The sequence below is a fragment of the Belonocnema kinseyi genome, chromosome 4 (assembly GCF_010883055.1).
Source record: "Belonocnema kinseyi isolate 2016_QV_RU_SX_M_011 chromosome 4, B_treatae_v1, whole genome shotgun sequence".
Taxonomy (NCBI): domain Eukaryota; kingdom Metazoa; phylum Arthropoda; class Insecta; order Hymenoptera; family Cynipidae; genus Belonocnema; species Belonocnema kinseyi.
The window spans coordinates 29,654,580-29,677,089 of record NC_046660.1 but is presented as its reverse complement, the minus strand read 5'-3'; the positions used below and the strand labels follow the sequence as shown (position 1 = coordinate 29,677,089).

Here is a 22,510-nt window from a genome sequence, read left to right as displayed (position 1 = left end):
CATAATGACAATTAAAAAAAATACACAAATTTTATACCAGAAATAGAATAACGAATTGGCATGAATTTCTGAAAAGAAGATTCAAAGTTTAACAAAAAGGACGAATTTTTAACAAGACCTAGGAATTTACAACTATGAAGGATTAGTTTTAAAATTTAAATAATAATAGTGAATTCAAATAGAACATTTTTAATGAAAAATGTAATTTTTAACCAAATGTATTAATTTTTTAACCAAATTGTTGCATTTTTCTAGAAAAAATTTTAATTTTTAACTCAAAAATAAAGATTTTCAACAGATAATTGATTTGCATTAAAACAGTTTGACTTTGAACTAAAATTATGAATTTTTAAAGAAAAAAACTACATTTTCAATTGAATATTTAAATTCTCAACTGAAAAAGATCATTTTTTGAGAAAACAGATGCAATTCTTCAACAAAAAGGATAAATTTCTGAACAAGAAAATTAACTTTCTATAATAAGAACGAATTCTCTAAAAAAAGATGTGAATTTTCAACTGAATTTTGCCACTAGATTGTTGCATTTTCTACGAAAAAGTTACATTTTTAACTTGAAAATAAGGATTTTCAACAAAGAATTAATTTGCAACAAAAAAGTTTGATTTTTAAATAAAATTATAAATTTTTAAATGAAAACTACATTTTCAACTAAATATTTAAATGCTTAACTAAAACAGATTAATTTTTAAGAAAACAGATGCGCTTTTAACAAAAAGGATGAATTTCTGAATAAAAAAATGAACGTTCTGAAAAAAAACGAATTTTCAACAAAATATATGCATTTTTAATAATAAACGTTAAATGTCAAATACTAATTTTGAATTAAAATAAAGAAAAAAAAAAAAAAAAAGCAGAAAAAAAAAGTTTTCAACTAAATAGTTTAATTTTTCTAATAAATTCTTGTAAATTGTTGTACATATTAATTTGGTTGAAAAACTTCCATTTTTAAACAAAAAGAATGAATTTATGAACAAGAATTCATTGTACATAATAGTTGCATTTTAAACTCAAAGATATGGATTTTTAACAAAAAATTAATTTTCATTAAAATATTTTAATTCTTTACTAAAAATTATGAATCCTCAAACAAACAAAAAAAAAACATTTGTAGCTAAATATTTAAATCCTTAACTAAGACAAATTGATTTTCAAAAATACAGATGCATTTATTTCTTTAACAAAAAGGATGAATTTCTTAAAGAGAAATTAAATTTTTTTAAAAATAACGAATTTTTAACAATATGTATGGATTTTTAACTATAAAGGATAAATTTTAAATATTAATGTTGAATCAAAATTAAGAATTTCTGCATAAAGATTAATTTTCAACCAAATAGTCTAATTTTATATTAAATTTTTAAATTTTTAACTCAAAAATATGAATTTTTATACAAAATAGTGTACGTTTTCAACTAAATATTTGAATTCTGAACCAAAAAAAAATATTTTAAAAAACCTGTTCGATTTTTCAAAGAACAGGATGAATTTATAAACAAGAATATTAAATTTCTCCAAAAACTTACAAATTTTAAACAAAATATATATATATATATATATTCAGCTATAAATGATCAATTTTAAATTAAACATTTTAATTTTAAATTCAATTAAGAGTTTCTAACAAAAAAGTTAATTTTAAACCAAAAAGGCAAATTTTTCTACCAAATTTTTGCATTTTATACTTAAAAGTGTCGATTTTTAACAAGAAAATTAATTTTGAACAAAATATTTTAATTCTTAACTAAAAATTATTAATCCGTAAATAAACAAAAAAATCTTCATTCTTAACTAAACATTTAAACCCTCAACTAAAACAGATTAATTTTTAAGAATACAGATGCACATTTTGAACAAAAAGGATCATTTTCTGAACAAGAACATTAACTTTCTTTCAAAATAAATAATTTTCGACAAAATATATGAATTTTCAACTATAAAGGATAAATTTTAAATATCAAGTTTTAATTAAAATTAAGAATTTTTACAGCAAAGATATATTCTCAACCAAATTGTCTAATTTTTTATCAAATTGTTAGATATTCAACTCGAAAATATGGATTTTCAAGAAAGAATTTATTTACAACAAATTCGTTTGATTTTTACTACAATTTTGAATTTTTATTCAAGAAAATTACGTTTTCAACCAAATATTTAAATATCAAACCGAAACAGATTAATTTTTAAAAAAGCTCCATTTTTCAAAAAACAAGATGAATTTCTGAAGAAGAATATTAAATTTATACCAAAATGACGAATTTTTAACAAATTATATAAATTTTCAGCTATAAAAGGATCAATTTTAAGTAAAAATGTTGGTTTTGAATCAAATAAAAAAATTTTAATGAAAAAGTTAATTTTGAACCAAATAAGTAAATTTTTCGACAAAATTGTTGCATTTTTCTACAAAATAGTTGCATTTAAAATTCTAAGATATGTATTTTTAGCAAAAAATTAATTTTCAACAAAATAATTCAATTTTTAGCTAAAAATTATTAATCCTTAAACAAACAACTACATTTTTAACTAAAAAATTAAATCCTCAACTGAAACAGATTAATTTTCAAGAACACATGCATTTTTTCAACAAAAAGGATAAATTTTTAAACAAAAAAGTTAACTTTCTTTAAAAATAACGAATTTTCAACTATAAGGTATGAATTTCAAATTTTTAATATGATTTTGGAATTAGATTAAGAATTTTAACCAAAAACTTGATTTCAAATGAAATATTTTTATTTTTTAATCAGATTGCCGCATTTTCTATGAAATAGTAAAATTTCCAATTTGACATAATATCCACGAGTTTAAATAAAATTTAGGAATGGGTATTTTCTATGGGAAGTACGTATTGTACTTTATGAGACTTGCGGAACCTCTAAATATCTTTTTTTTTTTAATGAAACTCATTTGTTTGTGGATTTGAGCAGATTTAGGGGCGATACGAATGAAAATTCTAAGAAAAAATAATTTTCACACCCTAATATAGATATAGTAATATATATAAATATACAATAGTAATTAGGAGCACATATACGAAATTTGAAATCAAGTCTGCAATTAGTATTTGTCCCACCTGTCACTCTTATCTGTGACACATCTGGGTATAATCGACTGCGTGTAATTGGCCCTCCCTTTTAAAGAATATTTCGCCTTGGGATAATGATCATTTTATAATTTTATACGAATATTAACCTTAATTTGTATTTTTCATGTATCCGAAAGTCGAATGATAAAACTATGATTGGACAAGAGGGCGCCTAGATTAAGTTCCACCCGAAAACTTGCTTTCCTGTTATTTTGAACCAAGAAAGAAGAAAATTATTATAAACGTTTTTTAAGAAAATTTTTTTTTTCATATTTAACAATTAAAAATCTTATTTCGCTCCAAAACGAGGCAAAATATGAATAGCAGTTCGGAATTCAAAATTTTCAGCTTCCTGGAATAAATTAAAGTATACCCTTTCCAGATGTTTACAATAATTTAATTTTTTTTTCAAGAATATATAAAAAATCGAATAAAATAAAATTTATTTTGATGAAAATTCAGATTTTGTTTTTAAAAAACGTTTGTTTTTAGTTCACTGACCAGGAAACGTACCTAAATTACGTAACAGCTCAAGGGGTGGGGGAGACACTCTGTTCTCATTTTTTTCGGTAGGAGAGATGGGGTACTTCACTGATGTGCGTAATTTTTGTAAATTCGAATAATCTTTCTTCAAAAGATTATCCTTTCAGTTATAAATTTTATTACTTGTTACTAAACATTTTCCTAAAAAGACATCCTTTTTGGTTGACAATACAACTGTGTTGTTAAAAATTCGTCTTTTTTGGTTTAGAATTTGACTTTTTTCGTAGAACATTCATCTTTCGTTTAAGATAATATTTTTTTGCTAATAGCTAAGATATTTTTTAAATAGAAACTACTTTTTCTAAAAATTTGTCTTTTTGATTTGAAAGTTCATCATTTTTAGTAGAAATATTGAATTTTTCTTGGATAAATGTGCAAATTTTTTGTTGAAAATTCTACTATTTTCTAGAAAATTTACTTTTTGTTTCAAATTCCTTTTTTTTGTGATGAAAAGTCAAATGATATCTTTTTAGATAAAAATTCAACTCTTTTTTGGAAAAGTTGTCTTTTTTCTTTAAAAATTGACCAGTTTTAGTAGAATTTTTATTTTTCTTAGGAAAAAATGCAAACTTTTTTTTTATAAATAACAATCTTGTAAAAATCTACACCTTTTATTTAAAAATTAGACTATTTAGCAGAAAATTAATTTATTTTTACAATTTTTATTTTTTTCCTTTAAATGTCATAGTTTCTGGTTGAAAATTCTATGTTGTTGAAAATTAGACTATTTCGTAGAATTGAAGTCTTTTCCCGATGAGAATTTAACTTTTTTTCTCTTGAATTTCTTTTTTGAATTAGAAGTTCATGTGTTTTGAACGAAATTTCTTCTTTCTTGGATAAAAATGCAAATCTGTGGTAGGTTATTCAACTATTTTGTTAATAATTTATCCTTTTTGGTTGAAAATTTTGATTTTTTTTATCAAAAATTTAATCAGTTGAAATCTTTTTTAACAGAAAATTTAACTTGTTTTTTGAAAATTTAACTTTTTGATTTCAAAATTTATATTATTTAGTGCAAATGTCGTTTTTTTAATGAAAATTCAATTTTTGTTTCAAAATTCTCCTTCTTTGCTTAAGTTAAATCACTTTTTTGAGAAATATTTTTTGGTTTGTTAAAGATTTATATTTTTATTTGAAAATTCATCTCTTTAGTTAAAATTCAACCTATTTTGTTGAAAATTAACCTTTTTTGATTGAAAATTCAACTACTTGGTTACAAATTAAACTTAATTGTTAAAATTTTACTTTTTCGATTGATGGCTCATCTCTGTGATTGAAAGTTGACCCGTTTAGTGGGAAATCCTTTTTTTTGTCTTAAAATTATCTTTTCAACTGAAAAAGTCAGTTTTCTGGTTTTTAAATTGAACTGTTTTAGTTGAGAATTCTCCTTTTTTGACACAAAAAGAAATCATTGTCTTGGTTTGAAATTTAATTCTTGTTGGATAAAAATGCTTAATTTCTTTGAAGAATTAACTTTTGGCTGAAAACTCATATTTTCTGGTTTGAAAAATCAACAGTTCTAGAGAAAATCCTTAACAGATTAATTTTTAAGAAACTGTTAGATTTTGTAACAAACAGGATGAATTTCGGAACAAGAATATTAATTTTCTACCAAAAATGACCAATTTTCAACAAAATATTTAAATTTTCTTCTTTTATTTATTTCTTGAGTAAAAAATCTTTCTTTGTTGAGAATTCTTCTTTTTGCCTTACAAATTTTTGTTGTATAAATTCTGTCTTTGTTGATTAACGCATATACTATAATACTTTTTTGTGCGCAATTTGTCTTTTTAGGTGAAAAAATGTAAACTTCATATTAAAAATTTAACTCCTTTTTTGAAAATTCGAATATTTTGTTATAAAGTCGCCTTTTACGTCTCATAGACGCAAACAAGTACATCAAGTACAATGTTCTTAAATTTTCAATATAAAATATAAAGCTTATTAAAAACAAAGTAAGTAATTTTTTTAAGAAATTAAAAAAAAAATTATTACATTATGCCAGGTCGTCAAAGGTTCTTCAGTTTATCAATCTACGCGTCTCAAGGACGCGAACAATTACATCAATTACAAAACTCTTATATTTTTAATTTAAAAAAGAAATCTTCTTGAAAATAAATAAATCATTTCGTTATGAATTTAAACAATATTTGGGTAGGTTTTGATAATTTGTTAAAAGTTCTTCAAAAGGGCGGTCGATGCGTCTCGGGGACGCGAACAAATCTAAACTAAAAAAAAAAATTACTTTCAAGTGGCCGATATAGATCACAATCCTAACAGACTTAAATATGAGTTGGAGCTACAATTCGTCTACACGTTGGAAAAGTAGTTTTTTTTTAAATCTTTTAAATAAGAAAAAATTTTATTTTCTATATTGGGCTATACATCTCTAAGGCTCTGGAAATCCTTTCTCATTAAAAAAATTTATTTATAGACAAATATAGTTCAAACTTTCATTACTAGAAAATCTACAGCTTTCTGAAGTCAACTGAAAATATTTTAGAATACGTTTAATTTTCAACCAAAAAGATAAACTTTCAACAAAAATGGGATAGTGAAGTTTTCAGTTGCAAAAATGAATTTCCAAATAAAGAAAAATTATTTCTAAGGAAATTGTTGAATTTGAAACTACATAGATAATTTTGCATTAAAGTGAAAAATCATTTTAAAAAAATGAACTTCGAATAATGTAGTTGAATCAAGTTTGTATGCATAAAAACTTATTATTTAATAACAAAGAAAAACGAATTTTTAACTAAATAGTTCCATCTTTTATCAAAAAAATATTCTGTCAACCAAGAACGTTAATTTTTATTTTAAAAAAATACGAATTTTGAAGCAAATAATTGAATTTTCAAATAAATAGGATACATTTTTAACTAAAATTATTTACTAAGTAAAAAATTTATCTTTTTCTTTACGAAATTTAAATATTTGTTTAAAAAATAATATTTTTCGGTTAAAAATTAAACTAATTATAAATGGTTCAAACATTTTATTTGTTTAATTATTTACATTATTTTCTATAAAATTTATCTATTGCGTAGACAAATTTATCTGTTTGGTTACAGACTAACAGTTTAATTAAAACTTTACATTTACTAATTGAAATTTTGACTTTTTCGTTGATAATTTGTCTTTTTGACTTAAAAATTTAGTTATTAAGTCACGTTTACTTTTTAAAATTATAATTGATGAATCCTTTTCAGGAGAAAATACAACTATTTGATTAAAAATGTAACTATTTGGTTAAAAATTATCATTTCAGTTGAAAAATTATGTCAACTGATTGAAAATTCTTGTCTCTCTAAACAAAAAATAGCAAAAATTTCTAAAACTAAAGGCACATTTTTTTTAATACAACAATTTTGATACTAATTTAAAATTCTTAAATATTATTGTTAATAGTTTCCTTAACCTTACTTTCCAAAAACAAAAATTATTTTTTAGTTTTCTTGGGCTGTTAAGAAAACTTTCAAATGGAAAAGTTTTGCTTTTAAATTTAAGAAATTTCAGGAAATAATCACAAATCTTTTGAAATTTTTTTCAAGCTTCTGTTAAAAAAAGTTTAAATAAATTATTTGAAATTTTCCCAGGAATCTTCATTTTTGTGAAACCTTGTCAACTCTTAAATTATTTTTGAACAAAACTTTTCTAACATGTTTTCAACATTTTCGAAAATTAAAATTTTCCATATTTTATTTTGAAAACGTTAACAATCTTTTGAAATTATTTTAAAAATCTTGTACGTAATTCAAAAAAAAAAAATGCAAAAAATTGTCTCAGGGATCTTAAAAATTGTTTGCATTGACAACTCTCAAAATGTCTAAACAATTATTAAAAATTATTTAAAAATTTTTGAAAATGTACATTCTCGAAACATTTTTCAAATCTTGTAAAATTTTTAATTAATTTTTTAATTTCTTTAAATGTTCTAAATACTTATTTAACTTATGCAGATTATTCCTAAAATTTGTTTAAAATAAAGCATAAGTATTTCTGTAATTTTCGAACAGTTTTGAAATCCTTTTAAATATTCTCTTAAAACTAATTTTCTAAAAGAAAAAGAAATGTTAACAATAAAAACTATTATGAGAAGTTTTTGTAGCAACAAATATAACTTTCTTTTGTTGAAAAAAATTGTTTTTTATTCCAATACAATTTTTTTTAGTTATACATTATTTTCTCGATTCTGAAGTTTTTTTTTGTAAATGACAAAATGTATGGTAATGGGGATTTCATAAATTTCAGAGAATATCCTTATTTTTAATAAATTACTCTGCTAGAATGAAAAAAGAAAGGCAATAAATACAATTTCGCACAATGGAAGGGATTTTTTTCTCCTTTCAATTACAATCCTTGAAATCTCTTGTACTTGTTTTTTTGAAGACAATATTGTCACAAAAAGGGGATGTATTATGAGAATGGGTGAGAAGTGTCGCTTGGGGCGACAGAAGGGTTAATTCTGCTCTGAATTAAATAGTGACTCGATGTAACTTTTTTTTATGTGAGGGATTGCCGGAAGTTCGGGTCGATATTTTGGTACTACACAGGTCACTTGGGTTAGCGCTTTTATATATTTGAAAAAATTATTATTAATTATTAATTATTATTAAAAAGTCGAATTTCAATCGGAAATAAAATATATAAACTTAAAGGTAGAAAAATTAATTTTTAAACAAGAAAAAGCGAAGTGTTAGTAATATAATTTAAATTAAAAAAGGAAAAAAATAATTTTAAAATTATTATAATGAAGCCTCAATAAGAAAAAAAATTTTATCTAAATAGTGATATCCTCGAAAATTCGAGGTTTATTTTTAGTTTTCAAATAAAATGATGGATTTTTAACTGACAAAATAAATTGTCCTGAAATTAATTCAAGTTTGAATCAAGTAGTATAATTTTCAATATATCTAAAGTTATAATTATTCACTAGTTACTACGCTGAGAATTTACGACGTTTAATTTTTAACCAAAACATATTTCTAAGTTCAGAAATAAAAAAGTGCAAGAAAATTGTTGAATTTAGGGCCGAACAGAAGAATTTTCTGGGAAATAGCTAAATTTTTATCTCGAAATAATGAATTACGAAAATACTTATTTTTAACAATATTGTGTCCTATACAAGAAAAATCATGAATTTTTAAATAAAATCTCAACTAAGGAAAGTAAATTTTGACCAATTCACTTGCATTTTGAACCATTAGGATAAATTTTCAAACTACTAAGGCAAATTTTCTCGAAAATAATTGAACGTTCAATCCGTGAATATAGTTTTTTAACTAAAATGTTAATTTTTCAACTAAAATATTAATTTTTAACTAAACAGCCGAAGTCTCAATCAAATTGATAAATTTTTAACACAAAGGTGGAATATTCCACAAACTGGTTGATTTTTTTTCTTAAATTTTGAAATAATAAGAAGAATTAGCTACATAATGGTTGATTTTTTAATCTGAAAATGGTATTTTGCAACAGCAAAATTAAACATTAACCAAAAATTGAACTTTTACCAAGAATATTCATTTTCTAAAAAGAAAGCCAAATTAAAATTGAATTAAATAAAACTTCACTTTTCTACGAAACTAAGTTATATGAAAAATAAGAAGGCTTTCAATTTTTGATAAAAAATAGTTAGATTAATAAAAAAACGAATTATTGAACAAAGAGTTGAATTTTTAACAATACAAGATAAATTTATAACTAAATATTGCAATTGTCAATCAAAAAGGTTCGGCCTACCAAATGGTTACATTTTTAAATGAATAGATTAAATTCCAACGAAATAGTGGAATTTTCACTTAAAAATACAACTTTTAATAAGTATAAATTTTTTAACAAAACAGTTTAATTTTGTGACAAATTGTTTACTTTGTAAGCTAAGAATATGATTTTTCACTAAATATATTAAGTTTCTAAAAAAATGAATTAAAATTTGAATTTTCTACAAAAAAGAAAAATTTTCAATCAAATAGATTAATTTTTAACGAAAAAAACGAATAATTTAACAAAGAGTTGAATTTTTAACCATGAAAGATAAATTTTAACTAAATATTACAATTATCGACAAAAAAGATCCTGCCTACCAAACACTTTAATTTTGTAATAAATATTTCAAATTCTAATCAAATAGTGGAATTTTAATTTAAGAAATACAAATTTTCAACTAAAAATAAATAAATGCATCAATTTGTTTAAAAATATAATACTCAACCCAATAGCTTAAGTTTGTATAAAATCGTTTAATATTTAATTAAAGAATATGAATTCTTTCTAAATATATTATTTTTCTACCAAAAATATACATTAAAATTTTTATTTTCCACATAAAAAGACACATTTTCAATCAAATTAATGAATTTTTTGAACGAATTGTTCAATTAAATGTTGCATTTTTAACTATAAAAGATCAATTTTTAACTAAATATTGCAATTATCAACCAAAAAGATGCTGCCTGCAAAACATTTTATTTTTTAAAATAAATAGTTAAAATTCTAATCAAATAGTATATGAAATATGAAATAAAAATTTAATTTTGTACAAAAATAAATACATTTTTTAATAAATAGGTTGAATTTCAACCATAAATAGTAGTGTTTTTATTTAAAAATACGAATTTTGAACAAAAAATATATTCTTCAATAAAATAGTTTAATTTTGTAATAAATGGTTTAATTTTTAAACCAAGAATATGCATTTTTTACTAAATATATTATTTTTGTACCAACAAAAAAAATATTTAAATTAGAATTTGCTACAAAAAAGAGAAATTTTAAATGAAATAGGTGAATTTTTGAACGAAAAATTAAATTTATGACAAAAAAGGTGATCTTTCACCAAATAGTTTAATTTTGTAAAAAAATCAATTTTTTTTACTAAATATATTAATTTTCTAACAAAAAATATAAACTTAAATATGTATTTTCTACAAAAAAGACAAATTTTCAACCAAAATAGTTTATATTTAAACCTAAAAGGATTTAAATTTGAAATAAAAGACTGTTAAATTTATCTAAAAAGATTAGTTTTCCACAAAAGGTATAATGACCTATCAAAAAGTCAAAAATAATTATCTACGAAACAGTTGATTCATTAATACGAAAATATATTTATTTAACAACAAAGAATAGTAAAATAGTAAAATAGTAAAAATAAAAATAGTAAAACTTTCGGATAGTTGAAGTTTCCATAAAAAATATGAACTTTGATTGAGACAGTAAATTTTTAACCAAATAATTTAATTTGCTATTAAATTTTTTAATTTTCAAGCGGAAACATAAAATTTTACCGCCACATATAAATTTTCTACCAAAATAGACAAATTTTCAAAAAACAATATTCGCCAAAATATTTTTTCTTTAAGCCGAGAAGGATTTTAATTTTAAACAAATTAATTTAAAAAAAAAATGCATTTTCAATAAAAATACGATTTTCTAACATATAGTTGATTTCTCAACAAAAATTTAATGTCCAACCACATAGTTTAGTTCTGTTTCAAAATATTTAAGTTTTCAACTCAAAAAGAGAAAGTTTGTTAAAAACAGTTGAAGTCTCTACCAAAAATAAAAGAGGGGTATTTTTCAACTGAAATGAATAAAATTTCACAAAAAATAGTGTAAACGATAAAAAGGAGAAAGGAGGAATTTAGGGGAGCGATTCTGAAGATTGCGATAAATAAATATGAAATAAAGTTAATTTCCACTACTCCTTTTTTTAATTTCAACCTAACTTTTAAATCAAAAAAGACCCTGAAAGTAATAAGAAAATATTGATATTACATAAAATTGATCTCCCCTCTCTAGCTGTATGAAAATAATATCTGCGTATAAATTTATAAGTCAACTAAGCAAGGAAATAACCATCAACTCCGTCTTGAAACATGAACTACTTAGTGGTTTGGGGAATGGAGACGGTTTATAGAAGAACCTTCTTTCAAACTTTTTACGGTATCGGTTTTCAGATATCGGTTTATAACAAAAGTTTCTCAAAGAAACTGAATCGAGGGCCCGGATCCAATAAGAAAGCGAACGCTCGAAAACGCGAAAAGTAATTGTCCAAACGCTCGTGATGAGCCAATTTTCAAGTTTGAACAATCATATTTTTAAAAATTGTTATTAATAATAACAAAAATTAAATTTTTACGATTTCATGTTTTTTTTTACGATGAATATTTTTAATAATAAGACTAAAACGTTAAAAAAATACTAGAATTTAATTATTGTTCAAAACATAATTTGTCAAAACTTAAATATTTTTTAAAAGAACCATACTGTTTTAGTTTCGCTAATAAGGAGCAGCCTGTGGACCGACTGAAATTTTTTTTTCAATCTGATACAATTTCAAAGTAAGTTGTCAAGGCTAATTTTTAATTTAATTTTTTTTTGTTATAAATTTAAAAATATGACAGAAAATGACAATTTTTTTCTATTTGGAGTTCCCGGTGCTCGTCAATAATAGTAAAATTGTTGTAATCGCCAAAGTTTCATAGATTTACATTATAAAAAGACATTCCATCATGATACAATTAACAAAAAAAATTTGTATAAACAAATTATTTCTTGAAAACGTGTTTGCTATAATTTTCAATAATTTATCGTTTGTTTAAGTTATACTGCAAGAAATTTGAATATAAAGAAAATTTTAATTAAAAAAATGTCTTTTAAGACAATTCTTGTTAATATTATAAACAAATTTAATAAGCAAATGCATTATTCAGGCATTTGTCGTCCGAAAAATTAATTTTTTTTATGTCAATTTTTTTAAATTAGAAACCTTATGGTAATTTCAGAAAATTCATAATTTTTTAATGAACTTAGTGATTTAATCAAACAAATTTAATGAACAAATGCAATCTTTGAGCACTTATCGACGAAAAAATTCGCCTTTATGAAAGCCAGTCCTTTTAATGAGGAATTTCATGATAATTTCAGCAACATTTATCAATATTTGATAAATTTTAGATTTCAAAACAAATTTAATAAACAAATGAATTATTCGGGCATCTGTTGGCAAAAAATTCGTTTTTTTTTTATAGAAGTCCTTTAAATTGAGAACCTAATTTTAATTTCAGCAAAATTCATAATTAGTTCATAAATTTTATTATTTTTTTAAAAAATTTAATTTTAAAATGCATTATTTGGGCATTCCTCGTTAGAAAAATTCATTTTCTTTGGATGTCAATTTTTTTACATGAGGAAATTCCTAATAATTTCAGAAATTCATAATATTTTTATGAATTTTATGATTTTACGAAACAAATTTAATAAACAAATGCATGGTTTAAGCACATATTGACAAAAAACTTTAGTTTTTTCAATGCCAGATCTTTTAATTGAAAACTTCAAATGATTAATTTTAATTTTTTTTAAACAAATTTAATTTAAAAGTTCATTATCCAGGCATTTGCCGTAATAAAAATTCATTTTTTTTCTATATCAATTTTAAAAAATTTGGAACCTCACGGTAAATTCAGAAAATTCATAATTTGTTGATGAATTTTATGATTTTATCAAAAAAATTTAATAAACAAATGCATAGTCGAGCACTTTTAAATTAGAACTTCATGTTAATTTCAGCAACATTTATAATTGGTTAATAAATTTGATGATTTGTTAACAAATTTAATAAACAAATGCATTATTTGGGCATTTGCTGACGGAAAACTCTTATTTTTCAAAGTCAGTCCTTTTAATTGGGAACTTTACGATAACTATTCACTATTTGAGGAATTTTATTTATTTTTCAACGAAATTTCATTAAAAAATGCATTATTCGGGCATCTGTTGATGAAAAATTCTTTTTTTCTGGATGTGAGTCATTTTAATTGAGAGCTTCATATTAATATCAGCAAAATTTATAATAATTTCATGAATTTAATGATTTTTTTAACAAGTTTAATAAAAAAATCTACTATTTGGGCACCTGTTGACAAAAAAACTACTTTTTGTCGATGTCAGTCCTTTTAAGTGGGAACTTTACGATGATTTCAGTAAATTTCATAATGATTTGATTAATTTTATGTTAATGTTATGCAAATTCAATTACAAAATGCATTATTCGGGAATTCGTCGACGTAGAAACTCAAAGTCAGTCCTTTTTACTTACAAAAAAGGTCTTTTTTTATCAAGCACTTACAGTTGGCCAACATATAAGGGTATGAATACAAGGAATGAAGAAATTATCGTAAAGTTCCAAATTTTAAGGACTGAAATTGAAAAAAAAACTATTTTTTCCGTGGAAAAATTCCGAATTAATGCATTGGTTTGTTAAATTTGTTTAAAAAATTATAAAATTCATGAAAAAATTATGAATTTTCCAGAAATTATAATGAGTTTCCTAATTTTTTAAAATTGACATCTAAAAAACGAGCTATTCTGACGACAAATGCCTGAAAAATGCTTTTGTTTATAATATTAACAAGAACAGTTTTGAGAGAAATTTTTTTATTAAAATATTTTCAAATGTCTTCCAACATTAGTTTAAAAAACGTTAGATTATTAAAAATTATATAAAACACACTTTTAACAAATAATTTGATTATAAAAATTGTTCTTGTTTATTGCTTCATGATGGAATATCTTTATATAATGTGAATCTATGAAACGAAAAAATTGAAAAACTGAATTAAAAATTAGGCTCGACAACTTTCTCTGAAATTTTATCAGCTTTAAAAAAAAACATCCAAATCGATCTACAGGTTCAGCTGGAATCTTCTTTTGAACCAAAAAATCGACTTTTTCCCCAGTGTGCGTTAGCAATGCAGTTGGCCTAGAATTTGAATATTCCAAGACCAAAGTGCGAAAAAAATGTTTTTCACTTAAAAATAATTTTCTGTTAGTCCCGCATTAAATAAAATAATCAATAAATATCCGCAAAGAAAATGGTCTAAATTTTATAATATTTTTATTACATTATATATTAAAATTTTATCATAAGGGCAACCGCAGAATTTCACCGGGAGCGGGTGCTAATCTGAAATATTGCACTCGCTTCCAGCGAAATTGCGGTAAAATTTCAGCCACAACCACCTCTCACGACCGTGAGATAGGAGATTAGAGTCTGTAACGGAATCAATACGAGAATCCGGCAAAAGTTTCGTGCAACCTGAGAGCACGGAGTGATCCAAGGACTACCGCCATCTGCATTTTTCCCGCAAGTATTTTAGCATATTGTTGACACGCAGGGATGCTTTTCAGGCTATTGACGAGTGAAAGCTTGGCACTTACAAGAGCGCCGATGATAAGTACGATTAGTTTAACAGAAAATTCCGGATACAATCGCTGCAACTCCCTTATAAGGTCTCTATACCTTTCTTTCTTCTCATTCTCCTTGGCTATGATGTTTTTGTCAGCTGGTGTCGAAAATTCGATAACGAATTTGGATCGCTTCTCGAAGTCAAGAAGAACCATGTCATGCCTCGAGTGTGCAACAGAAACAATTGTGGAGAATATAAAGTGCCAGTGTATGCGCCACTTCCCAGTCTCGACAATTGACTTGATTTCCCTAAGGGAATTTAGAGGACTGACATCATTTGGACATCATTTGGAGTAGTTCCATGGACGGAGAACGAGCTCAGATCCCTTGATATCAGGACAAGAAATATTACGCACATGAACAAAAGCATGCATCTTAAGTCTTCTGTTCCGCGATTGTACATCGCACAGCTCCTCGATAAGAGGATGCACGGTATCTGCCACAGAAATGTGGAGGATCAGTCAATGTCGTATGAGCTAACGTTTTCTTTCCTTAAATCGCCCGGATCGAAGTCTGGTACGGAGGGTTTCATTTTGGCATGCCAAGACGGTGTCATTTCTTCCTTAACATACTGTCGCCACATTCTGAACCAAGACATTCCCGATGATAGCTGCAGGGCGTGCCACACACACCCTGAGCATTTAGCTCACATACTATCTAGTTGTCCAACTCATGAGGGAACGACCTATATCCAAAGGCACATTGCGGCACTAAGAGTGCTTTATTACCATCTCTGTCTCTCTTACGGAATTAACCTTAATATCACTCCTCTAAATGCTCCTAGGGAAATCGAGTCAATTGTCGAAAATGAGAAGTGCCGCATACACTGGCACTTTATGTTCTCGATAATTGTTTCGGTTGCACACTCGAGACCAGACATGGTTCTTCTTGAATTCGAGAAGCAAACCATGTTCGTTATCGAATTTTTGACACCAGCTGACAAAAACATCATAGCCAAGGAGAATGAAAACAAAGAGAGGTATAGAGACCTTATAAAGGAGTTGCAATGATTGTACCCGGAATATTCTCTTGTCTTTATCACCGGTGCTCTTGCAGGTGCCAAGCTTTCACTCGTAAATAGCCTGAAAAGTATCCCTGCGTGTGAAAAATATGTTAAAACACTTGCGGGAAAAATGCAAAAGGCGGTAGTCCTTGGATCACTTCGGATTTTTAAATATTTCAATAAACAAATTATGTGTTTTAATTAACACCATGTGCTTTCTTATTTATTATTCTTTATCATTGTCGCTTATTTTAATCCTTAAAAGATACGCTGCAAATCCTATTGCTAGTTTTTTATTGAAAAAATTCGATTTATGAAAACCTAATTTTTACAAAAATAACGACTTTATAAACCCTAAATAAATGTTAAGATAAAAACGTGCCAATGAGATTTGCAGAGAATCTTTTCAGAAATAAAAAAAGCCCTACAGCATTAGGATTGAATAATAGTTGCAATTTTTACCTGAAGTAAGAAAGAAAAACTTTAAAGCCTAAAAATGATTGTTAAATAAACTTGAGTTCATATTCAGTTTGAAAACAAGTATGATGAAAGTTTCCCTTATTTCATTTTTTTATACTTGAAAATCTTTTAAACTACAATTTTGAGAAAAATTCTGCAAAATAAAAAAAAATGGTCCTAAAATCTTCCAACAAACTAAATATTCTTAACAATCTGGAGAAAATTGTTTGACTCTCAAAACCTTTCCAAAGTCATAAAAAGCATCTTTTTTACAAAATTATAAAAAATCTGCATTTTTGTTAAATTGTAATTAATTTTAAATTAACAATTTTTCCGGGATATTTTTAAGACATCTTAACCTTCTAAATGGCTTTCAATATTTTTCAAATTTTTCTTAACATTTTTAAAAGAGAAAAAAATTTTCCTTAAAATCACTCACATTCTTTATAACAATTTCTTTTTTAATTAATTCGAAATCTTTTAGAATATTATCCTTAAGATATTTTTTACAAATGAAAAATCATTAAACATTTATCTGGGAATGTAAAGAAAATTTTTCCATTCTCTTAAAACCTTTCATAATTTTTAACAGCTTCTTTTTTCAAAATCTTCAAAAATTCTTCTAGAATTCTTTTTTTCAAAATAAAGAAATCATATGAAATTTAACCAGAAATCTTAAGACAATTTCATGGCTCTCTTGAAAGCTTTAAAAATTCATGAAAAGCTTCTACTTTCTGTGTTTGAAATCTTTAAAAATGTGCATTTCATTAAAAAAATTTTGAATCTTCATAGGATTTCAATTATTTTCGATTAATTTCAAAACTACTGAAATCTGTAAAAATCGAAAAAATTTCAATCCGAAAAAATGGTCTTAAAATCTTTCACATTTTCTTACAATTTTTGGGATCTTCAAAACTTAAAATTAACATTTATTGGTAATTTTTTCTGTAGTTTCGATTGGAATTATTATAAACGGTTTTATTAGTATATGGCTGAATTATGACGATGCGTGTTTAAAACAATAGCTAAATTTAGGGGTTTAAACTTTTTTTAATTTCCATTTTAAACATTTTAATCGGAAAAGCCCTAAATATAAAATAGTTCCGCCTTTTTATTATCTACACGAGAATATTTTTTAAATTTCGTTTTTGAAACTTTAAATTTGGATATCACGAGATCATTGGATAATACCTTTTGTTCAAAAATTTCACAATAGATAATGAATATCCAGCGTCTTTTTTTAAAAACAGATAAAAAATTTTATAAATAATTTTATCAAACAATGAGGGTAGTTTTGGAAAAAATGTTTCTGAAAATATAATTGAAAAACTTATTAAAACACAACAATTATTTCTTGTCAAAATTTTGTTATACAAATAATCGTTTTTAAGTTTAAACATTATAAATAATTAAATTGGTAGTAAAATTAAAACATTTGCAGAAAGTTCTCACAGAAAGTAAACAGAATTGTGCTTTTATTTAAAAATGTAATTATTTTCTTCCAAATGCAACCATTTGTTTAGCCAACCATTGTATTAGATCGTTATCGCTTTGGTCAAAACTTTAACTAATCAGTTGCAATTTTTAACTACATTGCTAAAAATAAAATTTTTCTTTAATTCTTAATTCGTCTTTTTTTATATTTAAATATTTAAATTTTCTTTCAGGTAAAAATGCAATGATCTGATTTAAAATTCCTAAGCTTTTATGAAAATTAATGGTTTTTGTTGATAAGCTATCTATTTTGTAGAAAATTAATTTATCTAGTTAAGAAACAAACTTTTTTGCTCAAAATTTAACTATTTCGTTGGATGTTGAACTCTTCTCTTGAAACCCTATTTTTTTACAATTTACCAGTTGAGTTAAAAATTTATCCCTTTGATTAAAAATTTTTATATTTTGCTAAAAATTCCTTTTATTTTTTTAAGATTAATTTCCTTTACTAAAAATTTAATCACTCTATTTTTGGTTGAAAATTTATATTTTAAATTGATTTAAATTGCATATCTGTTAAACTATCTCAAATTTTTCCTAAAATTGGCTCAAACCCTGTAAGTAAAAAATATTCCTAAACATTTTCTGAATTCTTTTGCGTGTTGTGTGCGCAATTGATTATGCTAGCATTCTTGAAATAGAAAGGCAACTAAAAACAGTAAAGATATATATTTTTTTCAAAAAATTAACGAAGAAAAAAGTTATTTAACATAAATTAATATGAAAATATAAATCGAATTAAATTTCAGTGTAACATCATACAGTTGTTTTGCACCCGCAATTACTGTCAAGGCGAGTAGCAGACATGCGTCACATTTATAACGATATATAAATGGACACGTTCATGATATTTGAGACTCGACTTTGTTAATGAATGCATGACAAATTTACCTCGTTATTTCATACTTAAACGCGACAAAACTTTCGATTTTATTCTGACGCTTAATTAACGTGCAGCCACGATATGAACTTTTATGGCCATTTTTAATTTTATTATTCTATATGAAAATTTTTTTTGTTTATAGTATTATTCGTTGAAAATAAGTTATAAATCAAAACAATATTTTATTTATCCTTTGTCAATAAAAAATATTTCCTTTTTGAACTGCATCGTCCTTTTCAACGCTGAAATCGCAAAACCTAGTAATGGAATCGAAAAAAGGTGGACAATTTTAGGGTGGCCTACATTTTCCTTTTATTGCAGATAAAGTCTAAATTCAGTATGATTGCCTTTGAAGAAGCATTTTGATTGCAGAAGAAACTTATCTTGAAAATATTATAAAAACTTGCCTGCTCTTAAAGACCTGGCGTACGACTTTAACACGCTAAATCTCAAATTTAAATCGAATCAGACTCGAATTACTTACTTTTTCTTATAGGGCTACCAGAAAAAGAAAAAATTCAACAGTGAACTTAACTTAAGCCAATAATATAACTCAGAGAACAGTCCAACGCCTCTGATGTAAACGGGTGTACCTATGTACTGTTCAGTATTCTAGAAACATCCTCCAGCCGATCGTTAAGAGGATTCTGCCTTATGAGTCGTCTGTGGGCTCCTCTTATATCCCTCGTCAGAGTGGGGGTAGCGCCAGTGGTGGGAAATCGCATGCGCTCTTGATATGTTGGTCCCCGTGCGACTTAGGTAGGGATAGCTGAACGCGTTAACTGGTGAGTGGCTGTGAGCCTGTGAGCCTGTGAGCCGAGCGCGAGAATCCTGTTGAGTTAATTAAAAACTATCAATAAAAATGGAAAAAGGGCGGAAAATTTTAGAGTGGTTACATATTTTTTATGATTATAGATTACGTCTGCTTTCGTAGAATTGTCTTTGTTTTTTGGCATGTCAACTCTGCAATCGGAAAATTACTAAGAGAAACTCAAAAGGGGCTGCAAATTTTTAGACAAGGTTTTTCTTTAATATTACAGAACTCGTCTGTTTTCAATCGTATTGCATTCATGTTTTGATTGTCAATTTTCAAATCAGAAAGGCTAGTAATAAATTCTGGAAAATGACAGCAAACTTCAGGGTGCCAAATTTATGTGATAGTAAATGAAAATAATTGTACGAAGTGAATTAAAGAAGTTATAAATAAATTATCAATATTGAATATATAAAATAAAGTTTAAATAATGCAACACTTTAATAAGGTTAAAAATATCATTCATGGAATTCAAAACATCAAAAAGTACCCAATTCGGCGCTTGAATAATCTCTGGAAGAGTATGATAAAACAAACTTCTTAACTTTGTCGCTTTGTCTTCTCAAACTCATGGTGTGTGAACGAATAAATCGCAATCTGATCTTACTTCCTTTCTAATCCTGATTTACTAACGATTTTATCACCAGCCTAGCTTAGTATGCTATATACTTAGTTTTCGGAAGAATCTTTGACAAAGAAAGACTTAGATGAAGAAATTAGAAAGTAGGGTAATTCGGATTTTCGATTAGTACTCATGAATAACATAATTCGAAATGTAACCTTTTCTTAGTTAATTTTTTAATTTGAAATACTGAATTTGACTTTAATTCGAGGTGAAAATCAGTTTAAGCAAACTATGAAAATCCTCAATAACTATTTCTTAAATAGTTTTGAATACGGAAGGTTTCAATAATGAAAAAAATGTTTTAAGATCTCTCGGAAATTGTTTATTTTTTCAATTTGAGCATCCATTTCAGGCATTTTATAAATTATGAGGAAGAATCTAGAAAATCATAAATTCCTTTTTTCATTTGCAGTAATTTACCAAATAATAGAAAAAAATCCTGTTAATTTAAAAGATATTTGTAACTTTTAGAAGTTTAAAAAAAATCGAGAATTTCTTTTAATATTTCAAAATATTCTTCCTTTCTTTCAAGCTTCTAAGGCTATTCAATATCTTTTAAACTAAGATGATATTTTCTTAAATTAAAAAAATCATACAATATAAAAAACCTTCAAATTCTTTTTTGATGTGTTTTAAATTTTTTTTAAAGATTTTAAAATTTAAAAAAAATCTTATTTGAAAATAAAAACAGCATTATAAGGCTTCCCACGAATTTTATGCGTTTTTTAATATTGAAACCTCTAGAAATGCTAAACAAAAGCAATGCATGATTTTGAAATTTTCAAAAATCTGCACCTGGTTTATAATTTTTCGAAATCTTTACATTTTGTTTATTATTTATGTAATTTTATCCAAAACGCAAAACATGATTTTAAATTATTTTAAGTTTTGCTACATTTTTCCAACTCCTGCAAACATATTCCTATACGTTTGGAAGTATTTTGGAATGCTCAAAAATTATTTTGAATATTCTCATAAACCTACTTTTCAAAGAGAGTAAATTGTTAAAAATTTTTCCAGAAATGTTAAGAAAACTTTGCTATTTTTTGAAAACTTCCAAACATCTTCATTCTGCGCTAAAGTAGTTGAAATTTTTTCAGAACTTCTAAATATCTCTTAATATGTTGTTCAAAATTTTTTGAAATTTTCTTACGCTTCACACTATTTTAGAACCTTTTCAAAACTTTCAAATATCGTTCAAACTTGTCCCAATTTTTCTTGACATTTTTTCAAAAATTTTCGAAATCAAACAAACTTTCTTTGAATTTTTTTTTTTTGAAACATCAAAATGACAACAAAATTTGAAACCTAATTTATACAATTTAGAAAATCTACATTCCATGAAAAGTGGTTTTAGTGTTTAGAAATTGTTTGAATATTATAAATATATTTAGAAATTAAATGTAAATTTTAATGTTTAAGATTAAAAATTTGAGACTAATTTAAAATTTTTTTAAATGAAAGTTCTTAAAATTTCGTGACCTTGAAGATCAACAGTTCAGAGTTTTGAATTTTAAATTTTCCAAATTGAAAAGATTTTAAATCTAAATGATCAACATAACAGATTTTTAAATTAATAATTCATTAATTAATTTAATTTTTAATTGTTAGATTGCACCTTGCATAATTTAAAATTTAAAAACATAAAACTTGCATTTATTTCTTGTAAATTTTTCATTTTAAAGATTTACAGACCAAAATTCTGAAACTTTGAATAGATAAATTGAAAATTCTTAACTTTCGCAAACACAGAATTTAAAGTGATTTGATTCTTATTACTTATAATTTAATGTATGTAATTTTAAACATTGGTTTTAAAATAATTCAATTTTTAATAGTAACCATTTCAAATTCTTAAAGTTTTTAATGCGTATAATTTGAAATAAAATATTCTTAGTGTTTTTAAATTTTAACCCAGTAGTTTAATTTCATAAGGAATTTGTATTATCTCGTAACATAACAGAAATTATTTAACATATGTTCATGATAAATAGAGCTATTAAAAAAAATTGTTAATAATTTTTTTTCAGAAAAAAAACTGCTCCGCTGGGAATCGAACCGCAGTTCTGCCTATTGCCGGTCGCGTGTTCTTACCACTAACGTGCTGCAGAGAATTCCTATTATTTGTGAAGTTAACTCTAGTCGATAGAGTTGACTTCTATTTTCACAGTGGGTGAAAAAGATATCTTTAGTTATCCGTTGCTACCATCTCCGATGATAATATAGATTCCTTGTAAAAAAATTCTTCTTTCGATCTCTCCAGTAGCTTGATGGTAATAGCACCCGACCGGCTGTGGACTTGCGTGTGCATGTAGGAGGCCTGTGCGCG

General features: G+C 25.1%; 2 protein-coding genes across 3 annotated transcripts in view; one reads left to right on the top strand and one right to left on the bottom strand.

Annotated features, from left to right (window-relative positions):
- The window catches only part of LOC117171571, a 29,980-nt gene extending 10,530 nt beyond the window's left edge, over positions 1–19,450 (bottom strand). Inside the window, exon 1 of one of the 2 annotated variants that reach the window (XM_033359007.1) lies at positions 19,336–19,450. The gene's annotated coding sequence lies outside the window, so the exon portion shown is untranslated. Of the gene's footprint in view, positions 1–19,277 lie in introns of both variants that reach the window. The other variant, XM_033359006.1, reaches the window with a different exon arrangement.
- The window catches only part of LOC117171570 (acid sphingomyelinase-like phosphodiesterase 3a), a 207,162-nt gene that overhangs the window by 32,080 nt on the left and 152,572 nt on the right, over positions 1–22,510 (top strand). The gene's annotated exons all lie outside the window — the stretch shown is intronic.